Below are 15,366 nucleotides of genomic sequence, written 5' to 3'. Positions count from 1 at the left end.
ATGGAGTAACTCTACATAATCGCCCAAACTTTCAAACCAACTACTCCATCTGTCCTTAAATGTTTGACGCCGTTGATTTTTTAAATATGTTTGACCGTTCGTCTTATTCAAAAACTCTTGTGAAATATGTAAACTATATGTATATATAAAATTATATTTAACAATGAATCAAATAATAGGAAAAGAATTAATAATTACTTAAATTTTTTGAATAAGACGAACGGTCAAACAGGTTTAAAAAAGTCAACGGCGTCAAACATTTAGGGACGGAGGGAGTACTATTATACCAAAAAACAAAAGGTATTTATACAAGTTGGAAATGGTTCACTTTGCACCTTAATATTTTTTTCTCTTTATTTTACTATTTATACAAGTTGTATTTTAAGCTAAAACTTTATTTTTAACATCATTATCATTACCAAAGTTTAAAAATATTTTTAATTTTTATGACAGCTTGCAAGAACTTTAAATCTTAATGTAAACAGTCCATTTTTTCTTTTTTAAAAAAGTTGAAATCTCAAATTTTAAAAATGATGTTGAGATGTCAATTGTAAACAGAGGAACACAATTTATTATTCTATGACAGGTGGGCCAAAAGGTAAGTTGAAATGGGATACGGGAGGCACTGTAGACTCAACTGAGGGAAAAAGCGCCAGTGAGCTTGGGAAGTTGGGCCGGTCCATCGACCTAGGCCTTGGAGCGAAGGAGAGAGGGAGAGGCCTCGGATTTGTGGATTGATATTTCCTGGGAATAAGTTCACCGAAGGTCCCTTAACATAACAGCGAGATTTTTTTAAATCCTTTAACCATAAAACCAGAAATGTGTACCCCTAAACTTACACAAACCGTGCACTCAAGATCCCATGGCAATATACATGGGTGGTTTCGCCGACGTGGCATCCTAGTTAGAAAAAAAAAATATTAGTCCCATATGTCAGCTTCATAGATGTTTTCTTCTCCTCCTCTTCACTTTTCTTCTTCTCCTCTTCACTTTTCTCTTCACCGGCGGAGCGGCGGTGGGCGAGCGCGGCGGCGGGCTGCGGACGACAGAGCGGCGGGCGTGCGCGGAGCCACGACCCACGGGTCACGAGAGGTTCGACTGCCGGTGGCGGCGACGCAAGGAAGGAGAGGGCGTCGTCGGCGGCGGGAGCGGTGGGGGGGGAGGGGGAGTCGGCAGGCCGCGGGCGGCGGAGGTGGCCGGAGGTGGAGGGACCATCACCGTCGCCGTGCACAGCGAACTCGGCCACCGTGTACTCTGCTGCGGCCCTCTTATTGTTGCAGCCGCCGCACATGCATGTGGTGAAGTCTGCATTTCACGATCTTTTTTTTATGTTTATGCTTGAAGTCTGCATTGTTATCGAGGGCGTGTGGTGAAGAAGGTAGGCTTTGCAGGCGGTGATGAGGGAGATGTGGGAGCGGCCACGCGGCTCTGTGTAGCACAGTTCCTCGCGACCGTTGTACTTGACCTTCATCGAGAATGTCCATCACAACGACCTGAGCTGGTCCTTAGCCTTGATCCGAAGCTCCTTGGCCATGGACCTCTGCTCCTCATCATTTCCCTGCCCGCGGCCGCGCCTGGCATTCTGCTCCTCCATGAAGGCAATGTACCCCGCGATGGCATCTTCATCTGCTTCTTGTTGGTATTGGTCGTCATCCGATTCCTCAAGAAGAGGGGCACAAGACTCAGATTGAGATTGAGATTGGGATTGGGTAGCAGCATGGTGGTGGTGGAGGTGGATGGTCTGGATGAGGCGGCGGAGGGAGTAGTAGGACTTGCTTCTGGCGGGGGAGACGTAGTGGAGCCTGGGCGCGAGGCCAGGGAGGTTGGGCTTGGAGGTGATGGTCCATCCGAGCGCGAGGAGGTGGTTCTTGATCTTGGTCCGAAGCTCGTCGTCCCAGCGGCGGAGGAGGGAGAACAAGGGCGCGCGGTGGTCGGAGAGTAGCCCGCCGCCCACATCCGCGCTTGCCCGCCGGCTCTCCGCTCTCTGCCGGCCTGAATAAGAGAAGAGCGAAGAGAGAATACAGAAGAGAAGAAGAAAACAAGAAGAAAAGAAATGTACAACTGACATGTGGACCCCCACATATTTTTTTTAAATATTTTTGCTGACTAGGATGCCACGTCAGCGAAACCACCTATATATACTGCCACCGATTAAAATATTTTTTAATATTTTCTACCAACTTAATTAATTTCTCTCAACATGTATATGCGGCCATTTACCTATACAAATTGACCATTATATTTTTATAAATAAATGATCTTTTTAATAGATAAATAAATGATCTTAAGATGATCATAGCATCTAAATTACACACATGATAAATGATCTTAAGATGATGTCACTAAGAAATTAGAGAAAAATATTTAAATGATATATTTTTTCCATAACGTGTATTCCTTATAGTGTTAATTTTTTATAGACAACTGGTTCAAAATAAAAGTATGGTTAGTTGAACATCATACCGATCGTAACAAGTATGAGTTGCACCAGGAATCTTAGCCGTAAAACAACCATGAGGTGGCCTCATCAATCTATCAAGTCAATTCCACATGGAATTTAATTAAAGACGATATCCATTTTTTTTCATTTTGCTAGAACATGCTACAGTTAATTGTAAATTCCTGACATTTACCATAAAACAATTTAAAAACATGTATTTGTTATGAGCAACTACAATTTAGTGGTAATTTGCTAATGAAAAATACTATGGTAATTATTTTCATATTTCTTACTTGATTGGAGAGAGAAATTTAGACGGATGCTTTTGCCCCATGCCAGGTTGTATGTTCAACCTACTTATATTTTTGTGCCAAATTACAAAGATCATATCATTTCAAGGATGATTTATAGAGTGGAAGTCTCCAAAATTTTTTACAAAAATGGACGTGGCCTAAATTGAAGATTGAACAAATGTTGTTGGATTTAAAAACCCTTTCTAAATAGAAACAATAAAAAATTTTAGAAGGACTTTCGGAACAAAAATATCTAAAATTTCAAATAGAATCAAACAAAGAATTTGACATTTTTGGCAAATTTTTGGGGTAAGATATCCTTCTAGGACTCGAAATACCCAAAATTTTCTAAGAGGGAACCCCATCCATTGTTTTGAATATTTTCTCCTAACTGCTAAATTCAAAACTCAAAATATCCAAAAATATCTCATTAATCTTATTTAATGTGCTTTGAACGCTGGTCATAATTTTCTTTTAATTATGGATAATTAGAAGAAAATTATGATCAGCGTTCAAAGCACACTAAATGAAATTTTAGTTTAAAATATAGTACAAAATTTTTAATAAAAATTCTCCCACACATAAATATTCATAATAAATTTTAATCACATTAAAGAAGAGGTCCACGCATATACGTGGGTTACCTAGTTTTGAGATATAAATAAACAAATTCAACGTATTAATAGTAGCTAGTAGCGCATTGCTCATACCTGAATTTATCTTTTCTTTTTCTCTTTTTGTGTAGGTTGAATTTTAACTTGATTTTTGGCAAACTGATAGATATGTATATACTCTACATTACCAATTTATTTAAGAATTTTCACAATTATTTGCATCGGATTTTGAGAAAAAAAAGGTTAAACGTGGGGACAACACATTGAGAAATTAGAATCCATTCTCATTAAAAATACTATCTCTGTGCCGAAATGAGTACTCCCTCCGTCCTAAAAAAAAAAGATAAACCCTGGTTTCTGTGCCCAACGTTTGACCGTCCGTCTTATTTGAAAAAAATTAAAAGACAAGTCACGCATAAAATATTAATCATGTTTTATCATCTAACAACAATGAAAATACGAATAATAAAAAGAATTCATATAAGACGGACCGTCAAAGTTGGACACGGAAACTCAGGGTTTGCCTTTTTTTAGATAGAGGGAGTACATCTTAAATTCGTTCGTTACAATGTGATTATGCCAAAGCTGATCAACTATAAAAACAAAAATGTACTTTGCATGGATGAGGCGTACCAACCTCGCCATTGCTCAACTTGACTCCGGCGCTCAGCTTTGGCTCACGTACGCCGCCCGGCGTTTTTATTTGCCATCGATTTCGCATGCATGGGAAGTTGGGGACAGATTCGGTTTCGGCTCGCACCACTTAAACTAATGGAATTCCGTTAGTAATCAGTTACAGCTTGTTCAGGACGGATCCGATTCGATCGCGCGGCTAAAACGTTCACACATCCATTTCCAACTCGCAAACTACAACAGTCACCCCGCATATATAGACAGATTCTCAAGCTGCGGGCATATATGTACAATTGATCGCCAGGGGCGATCGGGTCTCCTCCCTCTTCTCCACGTGGTTTTCTTTTTAGCACCACATTACTTTTCTATTTTAGTAAATTTATGCACCTAAAGTTTGTACACTTCAAGTTTACACATCTAAAGTTTACATACCCTTAAATCAAAAGTTTATATATCCGATTCAAATTTAAATTTGAATCCAAATATTTTTTATATATAGTATTTCTATACATCTAAAGTTTATACACCTAAAGTTTATAGACCCAAAGTTTATAAGTCAAAAGTTTATATACCCGATTCAAATTTGAATTATATCGGATTCAAGTTTGAATTTGAAATTGAATTTAAATATTTTTTATATATATTATTTCTATACATCTAAAGTTTATAGAACCAAAGTTTACATACCCGATTCAAATTTGAATTTGAATTATATCCGATTCAAATTTAAATTTGAATTCAAATATTTTTTATATTTAGTATTTCTATACATCTAAAGTTTATACACCTAAAGTTTATAGACCCAAAGTTTATAAGTAAAAAGTTTACATACCCGATTCAAATTTGAATTTGAATTCAAATATTAGTGTATAGACCTAAAGTCTATAATTCAAAAGTTTACATACCCGTCAAATATTTTTTATATATAGTATTTCTATATATAAATTTTTTCAACTTTGTTTTTTTTATGTTTTTTAAATTTATAGTGCAGTAGGAAATAGAAGAAGGGGAGGAGGAAGCGGAGGAGAGGGTGGGGGAGGGGGGGCGCGACTGGTTAGCGCCCCCCCCCCCCCCCCCCCCGCGCCGCACACGGTTACTTTTCCTTTCTTAGTCTCTCTTCTCTACGGCACATGCATATACATATATGTATAGTTATATATCTATCTATATACTTATACTTATATACTACTTTAAAAAAAGAGGTGCTTCCATCGTCCGTCAAAAAACCGTGGGAGAAAAAAACCGGACGAAAAGAAACTATGTCTGATAAAAAAAAGGACGAAACAAATGAAAAAAATCCGCTGGCGAAAAAAAACCGTGTGAAAAAAAAACTCCGATAAAAAAGGCGAAAGAAGGGAAAAAATACCGGAAAAAAAAGAAAAAAAATAAGTCCGATCCAAAAAAGTAGAGGCGAAAAAAAGAAACGAATCTGACTCGGTCTACACGGTAAAAAAGGCAAAAAAAAAGGAAAAAAATCTAAACGAATCCGACTCTGTCGACGTGGTAAAGAAAAGGGCCAAAAAGAAAAAGTATCTGTCTGGTTCCAAAGAAAACCGAATCCTATTATATGTGACACGGTGTGGTAAAAAAACAAATCGAATCCGATTCCATCGACGCAGTAAAAAACAAGCGTAAAATTTTTTTCTGTCCGATTCCAAAAAAAAAAGTTGCGAAAAAAGTTTTCCGTTTCTCTTTCTCTATCTCTAACTCTATCTCTACTACTTAAAAATAAAAAAGTGTTTCCGTCGTCCATCCGTGAAAAAAGCGTGAAAAAGAAACCGGGCGAAAAAAATCGAATCTGATTATATGTGACACGGTAAAAAAAATTAAAGACGTTTCTGACATCCGTAGTAACGAAAAAAGGGCGAAAAAAATGAAAAAAAAGGTAAGTCTGATTCAATATCTATATATACCTAATTAAAAAAATTTGTATGGCTTATGGGTTATAGTTTTCGTCCATAAAAAAAATTCAATCGCACGTACGATTGATCCCGCTTTAATCCCTCTCCGATGGCAAAAAATAAAAAAAAGAAAAAAAATGAGAGACCGCATCAAATTTGGACCTAAATTCTAAACAGAACACTACTACAAGAATACAAGATCAGATTCTAAGAAACACCGACGCTGGAAGAGGAGGGTGTCGCCGTCGCTGCTGAACCGCCACCGCCGTCGCAGGGATGTCGGTATGTCAGGCCACCACCACATTGTTTTGAGAGAGGGGGGAGGGAGGGGAAATGATTTTAGGGTTAGGATTTGGGCTGTTGAACTTTTATATAGGTCGAGATGATCGTCTATCAGATCGGACGGCTCTGGCTTCTCCCGCGTCAGGCCGAACGCCATTCCCAGGCCGCCCACATGGAATACGTTCACTTTAGGTCACTTAAGTTGTTCCTCCCCGATTCTAATCCCAGGCCGTCCACATTATTGGGCCGCCTCATGGACCACGTGTACGCTCCGTATGGAACAAGTTCACTTTAGGTCACTTCAGCTGAACTTTTTTATTTCATTATAAATATATTTTCTTAAAGAGCTCATATCATGTAAAACTAAACCTTAATCATATAATATTTTTATATTTGTTATAATTTTAATTACCCGTCGCAATGCACGGGCATTTTTTCTATGTCAAAAAAAAGACCATGACATACGAGTGAGAGATATATACCCCACACACACCCGCAGGCTCATGTTTAACTGAACTGGCAACCGATTTTCAATTACAGGTCTAATTGTTTTATTTAGGTGATTAAATTTGTTTTTATTTATATAATTAGTTTGCTCTATTTAAGCTTTTTGAAAATTGCTAAAATTTGAGAATAACTTTTTCTACTTCGTATTATATTATTTTTAGCCAATGGAATTAATGGAAAATTAATTATATATTTATATCTTTTTGACTAAAGGTCACTGCAATTTTATTTCATTAGTATTATTATTATGATTATGATTCCTTTATATTTTTTTGCAACCAGTATACATGATTAAAATTACCTTTACCCGTTGCAACGCACGGGCATCATTGCTAGTGTCTCCCTCTCTCTCTCTCTCTCTCTATATATATATATATATATATATATATATATATATATATATGTATATGTATATATATATATATAACCTATTCTACACCCGGGGTTTAGAATAGCTATTCTATACCACCTCCCACCTTGGTCAAAGGCCCCTCCCACCGGTCAAACCTGCCTACTAACTCCCCCCACCACCCACCTCTTCTCAGCTCTCGTCCCAGGACGGTGCAGTAATACGACGACCACTGTGTAGTAACATTGTGTCTTACGTGTAGTAACAGCGTTAAAGTATAGTTGAAATATAGTCATGACGGATCTACTTTTGATAAGCTCTTTTTTTCTAGCATCATAGTGCAAACGGTTTTAAAAAAACCTTACATCACTTGGGAGATATTGTTCTTCAAAGCTTGACTTTTTTATAATTTGTCTCTCCACAAGTGGTAATACTATACTATTACTTGTTACTACTTGTCTGTTGTATGTACTACAATCATATCACGATGTTACTACAATGCGTTTTACTGTATTTTTTGGGTAGTGTTACTGCATAAACACGTGGTAACGTGTACCTTCCGTGTAGTAACACTTTTATTTTTGTGCAGTAATAAGTATATGGTTAGCATCTAAGACTTTTAACCTATATATTTTTGTTTCAATTCCTGATTTAATGTAATTCACCATAATATTATTGTCAAAAGTGCAGTAACGTCATATACATGCAGTAACACTATATTGGAGGGAGGAGATCGGTTTTCTTGAAAAGAGGGAGGAAGAACGGCTTCTTGAGGAAGGGAGTACGTAGATGCATTTTGAAGTTTAAACCTCCACATGCAGTAACACTATAGCATCATTGTGAAAACGGTTTTAAAAAATAATACATAACTTGTGAGATATTGCTTTTTAAATATTGGCATTTTGAACTTTACCACTCCATATGCAGTAACATAGTATGTAATTTATAGTAACATATGTATATACATGCAGTAACATAGTTTTACCAAATGTATAAAATTGTTCAAAACACTCCTACATCAATTAGACCTCGCTCAAAGCCACCTACAGACTTTACCTATAGCCCACCTATTCGATCTTCATCTTGTAAAAATAACATAGTAAAACTACAATTATCGTGCAGTAACACAGCTACTTGAAAGTGGTAACATGTACCTATTATGTACTAACACTTCTACTATTGTGCAGTAACAAATATATGGTTAGCATGTGAGGCTTTAACCCATATATTTTTGTTTCGATTCCTGGTCTACTACAATTTCACTATGACATTACAGCTAGAAGTGCAATAACGTCCTATGTGTTATATAGTAACATCACGTATTACTGTACTTTTACAACAATGTTATTATTGGAGCATAGTAACATGCTATGAGTTTCAATAGTGAAATATATAGGAATTGATAATCATATTACTTTCTCACAAAATTTTTGAAATAAATAGCATCATTAGATGAATTGGTTAGACGAATGTGCTCTGAACTATGAGGTCATGGGTTCAAGTCTTAAATTTGGCAATTTATTTTTTATTTTTCTAGAAAAGAGGGAAAAAAATGTTTCAGCGAGAGAGATCGGAGGAGGGAGGGGGGAGCGAGAGAAGAGGGAGAGGGAGAGAGAGAGAGGGAGGGACGGGGAGGAGTGGACCGGGGGTATAGAATAAGTCTTACCCTATTTTAATGTAAAAAAATATGTACACATGTATATAAAGTTTATGTGTATGTATAAAAATCTAAAAAATACGTGTATACAAACTTTGTATACGCGTATAAAAAATAATTGGTATATATACGTATAAAAATCCAAAAAATGCACGTATATAAACAACTTTATATATGTGTATACAAACTTTGTATACGTGAATAAAAAATTAGTATTACATATATATAAAATCCAAAAAATACACGTATACAAAGTTTGCATATGCGTATACAAACTTACGCGTATACCTCAGAGTGGCAGTTCTCCGTCTGGCATGCAGGGACCCCGCTTGGCCGGGGTTCTATCCCCGGCAGCTTCTGCTTGAAGAAGATGACTCGTGACACAGTAACAGGAGCCACGTCAAGCGAGCTGGTTGGGCTGGCACAGGACGTGCACGAACATATGGCAAGTGGCGAATCCTTGGCAGAGCTAGAGGTGCAGATCGACATGCGACTCGTCGCCGACTTGTTTATGAATGACGACGTTCTTCCTTACAAAACCACCTACAGATGGCTCTGGTGTCCATTCCGCATGCCAGATCCATAGGGTGACAAAGGCTGGTCTCTTGGTTCTAAATTCTCTTGAGTCACCGAGACCGAGCGATCTGTATACAACATCTAGCATTTCTATTTTTTTCACATGATGTACCACTGCACGGGTTGCTGTAATTAGTACTCACTCTGTCTTCAAATAATTTCGTATTATATCCTAAACTTTTCACCGCTCATTTATTTAAGAAAATATATAAACACGCAAGAAGAGTATAAAAGTATGGTGTTGCTAAAAATCTGTCGACAGATTTTATGGCTGATTCAATCAAATTTTTATGCCGTCCGATTGGCATGGCGCTAGGCAACGTGTATATCCACAACTCATGCCGTATTGGATATTTGTGCATGGGCCTTCCGTTCAGCTAACAAAAACCTTCATTGGTGTCGGCTCACATGTGCTGGTTTTAAACTTTCTCCCACTTCTGCCTCAATGAAAAAATATAGAACCGACACTTTTAAACAATATAGGTGTTGGTTTTTAAAAGAACCGGTACTAATACTATAGACGTCGGTTTTTTAAAATAACCGGCACCTATGCTTGCTTACATTATAGGTGTCGGTTCTAGATAAAAAACCGGTACCAATACGGTAGATGCCGGTTTGTAAAAAGAATTGACACCTATAATATAGATATAGTGCCAATTCTTTTAAAAAATCGGCTCCTATTAAAAAAACCAACCAGAACCGAGACTGCCTTTTATCCATGGGGTGCGGAAGTGCGCAGGTGTTCCACGCCCTCGCGGCTTCTATGCCATTAGTGCCGGGGACGTCGACGATGACCCTCACCTCGCTCTAGCTCTCGCTTTCCCTCTTGGGGCAACAGGACCAGGGGTTCCACCATAACAACGCACAGAACTACTCCTAGGAGCTCTCTCCTCGCCATGACGCTGAGATGGGGAAGGAAGAAGATGAATTTGATAAGTGGGCCCCCGTGCAAATGAGGAAATGGATGGAGAACGTTGCAGGGCCGAACAGCAAGAACTAAGCCAACCAGAGACGGGTGAATGATTGGTGTACCCAAAAACCAAAACTTTTAGCGGAAATAAAAGTTACCCTCGAATCGATGAATTGTGGTCTAACCGGAGTAGATTAACCGGTCTGACCGAACCGTAGCCGCCGGTCTGACCGGTATTGATCTCCCGGTCTAACCGCCAAAACTTGTCGCCGATGCCTGTTGTCGCCGCTGGTCTGACCACTGCAATGCCGCCGGCCTGACCGCCGGTATCCCGCCGGTTGGACCGCCGAACCCGTGCAAACACAAATTGAAGATCTCTCAAAGTAGATGACAACTTTATTGCTTCTCTCTGTGTTTACAAAGTGCAATAGCAGCACACCTCACGAAAATCTCGACCAAACTCGAAACCCTACTTAATCTCTCAACTCAATGCTCTCTAAAGCGATACCGGGAATCCACACCCTCCCTCTCTATTTATACATGAGGTAGGCTGCCTAAAGCCACGAACCAAACTCATACAAGAAGTCCTAATCCACCTAGGAAACCTTCCAGTACAAGAAACCAACTTTACAAACTCCAATTATACCAAATTTGGACTCCTTCCAAATTCGACTCCACATCTCATACGCACACAATATCTCCATCATATGCCATATGGAATATTCACCAATCACGTGCATTGATCTTTAGCCTAAGAATCCCGCATGATATCTGACCATCCGGACGTCACCTTATCTCCAAGTTGACTCCCGATTCATCAACGGCAATACTCTCGAGGCATTTAGACACCTACACATGAATCAAACAAAGAAACCATATTCCGATACCAAACTATCTCCAACGTGACTCATTATTAGAAAACTACAGTATTACATACGCATAGTATCCATCTAGAAGCCATAAATATGAACTATCCACGGATATACAATAAAACAACCCGAAACCGAAACACAAATTTTACATGGAAAACCCTTGCGGGAAAAACCACGGGCGCTGACCGGCAATGATCACTTTTGAGGAGTTGGATACATACGCATGGGATACATTGGGCTATCGCACCCTCCCTGTGTGGCTTATAAGGAATATATATAGGATAAATCTAGAAGTCTTAGTGGGGAAAGACTTATGAGTCAAACTAGGAAACTAATTATAATAGTCAAGTTCTATTAGAAAACTTATCCAAATATATTTTGGGCCCAAAATTCGGATCATATACTTAACAATGCACCCCTTACAAGTTTCTCACGAAACCCTATCTAATCTCACAAACTTGGCTTATTGTTAGATTTGAATTTGCTTCAACTTTAGGGTTCAGATTTGCTGAAACTCTGAGACAACTGACTTTCGAGGGTGTTTTCTCTTAAACCGTTTATTAGTTTTCAAATCCCTCCAGTGGAGTTTTTCCTTAGTTTGTCTAGTTTATTCTATCAAGTTTGCAACTCGATCCAACGGTAGGTTTAAGAGAAATCGTGTTTTTACAGAAGCGCTGTCGTGCTGTTTTTAGGGCTGACGGTCAGACCGCCGAGTGACCTGCGGTCACACCAGCCAGGCTCGGTCAGACCGAGCCTAGTAGGTCGGATAGACTGGATTGCATGTGTTTCATTGGCTTTTGAGGTTGGGGGTGTGTTTTGATCTGTCAAGAATCGATTATTTGACTTCCGCTGACGTAATCTACGGTATCTACCATTCACCCCCCTTGGTAGACTTGGTTACTTGTGTTCGATCGTACAAACGTGACGATAGTGGCACGGTTCTAATTTTGTAAAATTTCAATGGCACAACTACAAATAGACAAATTGTAATAGCATTTATCTGAAATAACATGTTTGCAATATCATGGATTAAATTAACTCTATTTTAAAGTCATTTATAGCCAAAATTAAAAAGTTTAATCTCAGCTTAGAGTACTATTAAGGTTCCAACTTTGAGCACTTATAACTTATTAGTAATATATGTTATAATCTATGTTCTTTTTATAATTATTTGGACAACATGTAAAAGGCTAGAATGCGATCCTACATGTCATTATTTTTAAATCAAAACATAGTAGTTGATATGGTTTTTAAGGAAAATTTGACACTTCATTTGATCACATTGTCCAGATTAATTACAATCTGCCTTAAAAAATCTAATAGATTCGGTGGCGAGAACCACGTGAAAACAATATTTGTTCGACCAATAATCCTTCAAAAACATATGGGTTAATATGGGTGTTGATATTTTTTTCCTCTGTATTATAGATCTAATTTACCTGTTGATGGTTCATGCATGGGTTAATATATTATGGAATAATCTATTATTTTTAATTCATTTGGACGCTAATATTGTAACACTATTAGGATGAGAATGAAATGAAAAAAGGATAGACTTTAGTTCTATGTGACATGTTTTTAATCAAAATATATTTAATGTGAGGATTAGGGGTGAAGGATTAATCGTGTTTTTTTCCCAATCATACGTACGTAGTTTTTCTTCGGTGATTCTTTTTTCGTATGTACATAACACAAGAGATTTTTCTCTCTGGTGAATAATTACATATTTTTTCTGTTGTATGTACAGACGAGAGATTAGGTGGTTTATTTTTAATAGATGTAATCCAATGGTTTAAAAAATGGGTCTACTGTATTAAGTGAAAATTAAAGGCAAGATGTTTTACTTTTTTTCTCAGAATTGCTTGGATTTTCTCTATTTTTTTTAGAGCGCATCCTAAGAGTATTTGTAGGAAGTTTAAATAACTTTTAGTATATAATAGATTTATGTAATTATAATTTATTTTTGTATGATTTATTTTATTATTAAAGATACTTTGAGCATGGTTTATATTGTTTTCTATATTTTAAGAAGACGAATGGTTAATGTATGTCAAAAGTTAACGGTATCAATTCCTACATCCTTTGGTCAATGTAAGTCAAAAGTCTACAGGAACCCTAGAGGCATAAGCCTCAATCCCTCTCACATCAGGTCCCACCTGTCAGCCCGAAATGAATATTCCTTTGGAATATTTCTTTTCCAAATCCAAAAATCATTTCTGTTGTTCCTCAAAATAAATTAATCTCTAGAAATTCATATACGTAGCTCCGATTGACTTCATTCCACTTCCAGTAATCCTCTAAAATCGTGATTAGGGGTGAAAATGGTGGCGGAAATTCCTGATCGACCGAGCGCCGTTTCCGTATATGGGTACCTTTTCCGACCGTAACCTTTTTTTGGCTATTTTTAAATTTTGTTTTTTTACAATTCTTTTTTCATCGTATTAATATCGATAATGAGTAGTTTAAATGATAAATATGATCAATTACCGGCCGATCGAGCATCATTTCCGAAGAGATGCTACTGATCCTGATCGTTTCCGACCATTTTCACCCCTAATCGTGATCTATCTATTGGCACTATTATTAGTCCTAAATAAGGTCTTCTTATTGGTCTTTGTGTATGATTTTGAATTTTTTCACTACTTTATCGGAATTATGTTCGAGTGCAGATTTCGAGAAGTATCGTGAACACCTTGAGCAAGAAAAGTCACCCTTGAGGCCTTGACCATATTGCTCTTATAATTTAAATCTTGATTGTTTTGCTTGCAAAGTTGCATTAAGTACACATAAATTGCTTTGGTCTTAGTTTGCGTACCAAACCGACGGACCTACCTAGTAGTTTCACTACTTGTAGGTCAACATACCGGGTATGAACTACTCCATGGCTATTAAAATAACTATAGATGATTTGGAGCATGTAGTTGGCTATACTATTCAAATTGCTCTAACCTAGAGACCAAGAAACAATTCTTATCATCTCATAGTTTGGATCATCCTAATAAATGTAATGCATGCATTAAATAGAATTAGAGATCTCGAGGGTAGATGATTTTAAAAAAATGAGTAATAATTTAATGGAGAAGAGGTCTTAGTTAATTGTATGCATGCATGCCTTATACTCACTCCTTTCAAAAAAAGTTACACCTATTACTTTTGTCACCAAGATCAATGAGAAATTAACTCATCTTGCATGTAATAAAGATCAAAGAGTGAATACAAACATGGAACCAATGAATATTTACATGGCTTGTTGGGTTTTAATCAAACATATAATTTACCTCTCAATTTAAGGCTGAGTTCTTCTCTCTACTTTCCCAACTCACCTCTATCGTTTTCCGTGCGCACGTTTTTTAAACTATTAAACATTACATTTTTTTCGAAAAAAACTATATGAAAGTTACTTTAGAAAATCATATCAATCAATTTTTCAAATTTATTTTAGCTAATACTTAATCAATCATGCACTAAATGCTGCTTCGTTTTGCGTGCTAGGCAACTAGGGTTCCCAACCCTCACTCCCGAACACACCCTAAGTCTTGGATGTATAAAGACTATAAATAGAAACAACTTATTTGGAAAAACTCAAATGTGAAATATATCTAATTCTTGTGGATGGAGGGAGTATTATGGAATATAAAAAAATAGTTGTGTCTTATATTATGAAATGGAGGGAGTAAGATTTATATATTATTTTAGAGTTCTCAAAGATATGTGTAAACATGAGATGAGACCACATGTTAGAATTCCTCCGAGATATGAAGGAATATTTTCTATCATTCAAAATTCCTTCAAACCAATTTCTGCACTTAACGGGCTTTTATATGAGTTTTTTCATTTGTAATGAATCCCACTAGTTCTACACAAATTTCTTCCCATGTAAGGGCGTATTCGATTAATCCCTGTGAGGGTTTACATGTTCGATTAATCCCTGTGAGGGACGGATTGAAGGAGATTTATTTTAGATGTGGAATTATTTCCCCTCAATACTCTCCAATTCTCTTCAATCCCCTCTAAACCGAACAAGAAAAGTTTTTCGAAGGAATAATTCATAAAATAAATTTATGCAAAGGGCCGAAATGGGCAAAATTGAGGCTTGCAGAGTTGCGGTTGCGGGGGCCTTGCCTAACTCTGCCTGCTCCGCTACGCCTGCGCATCTTGATTTCAAAATAGTACGGACATCAAACCCTGGCCTCTCCACTTTCTTCCACCAAAACCCCACACGCCTCCAATGGGATCCTCGCCGGCGGCGCCGTGGACCATGCTCACCGCTACAAAACCGATGCCGAGCTCGGCAGCGCAGAGCTCTCCCTCACACCCTCCACGCCGCCATGG

The sequence above is a fragment of the Oryza glaberrima genome, chromosome 1 (assembly GCF_000147395.1).
Source record: "Oryza glaberrima chromosome 1, OglaRS2, whole genome shotgun sequence".
Lineage (NCBI taxonomy): Eukaryota > Viridiplantae > Streptophyta > Magnoliopsida > Poales > Poaceae > Oryza > Oryza glaberrima.
The sequence above is the reverse complement of the archived record's forward strand: the minus strand, read 5'-3'. Positions refer to the sequence as shown.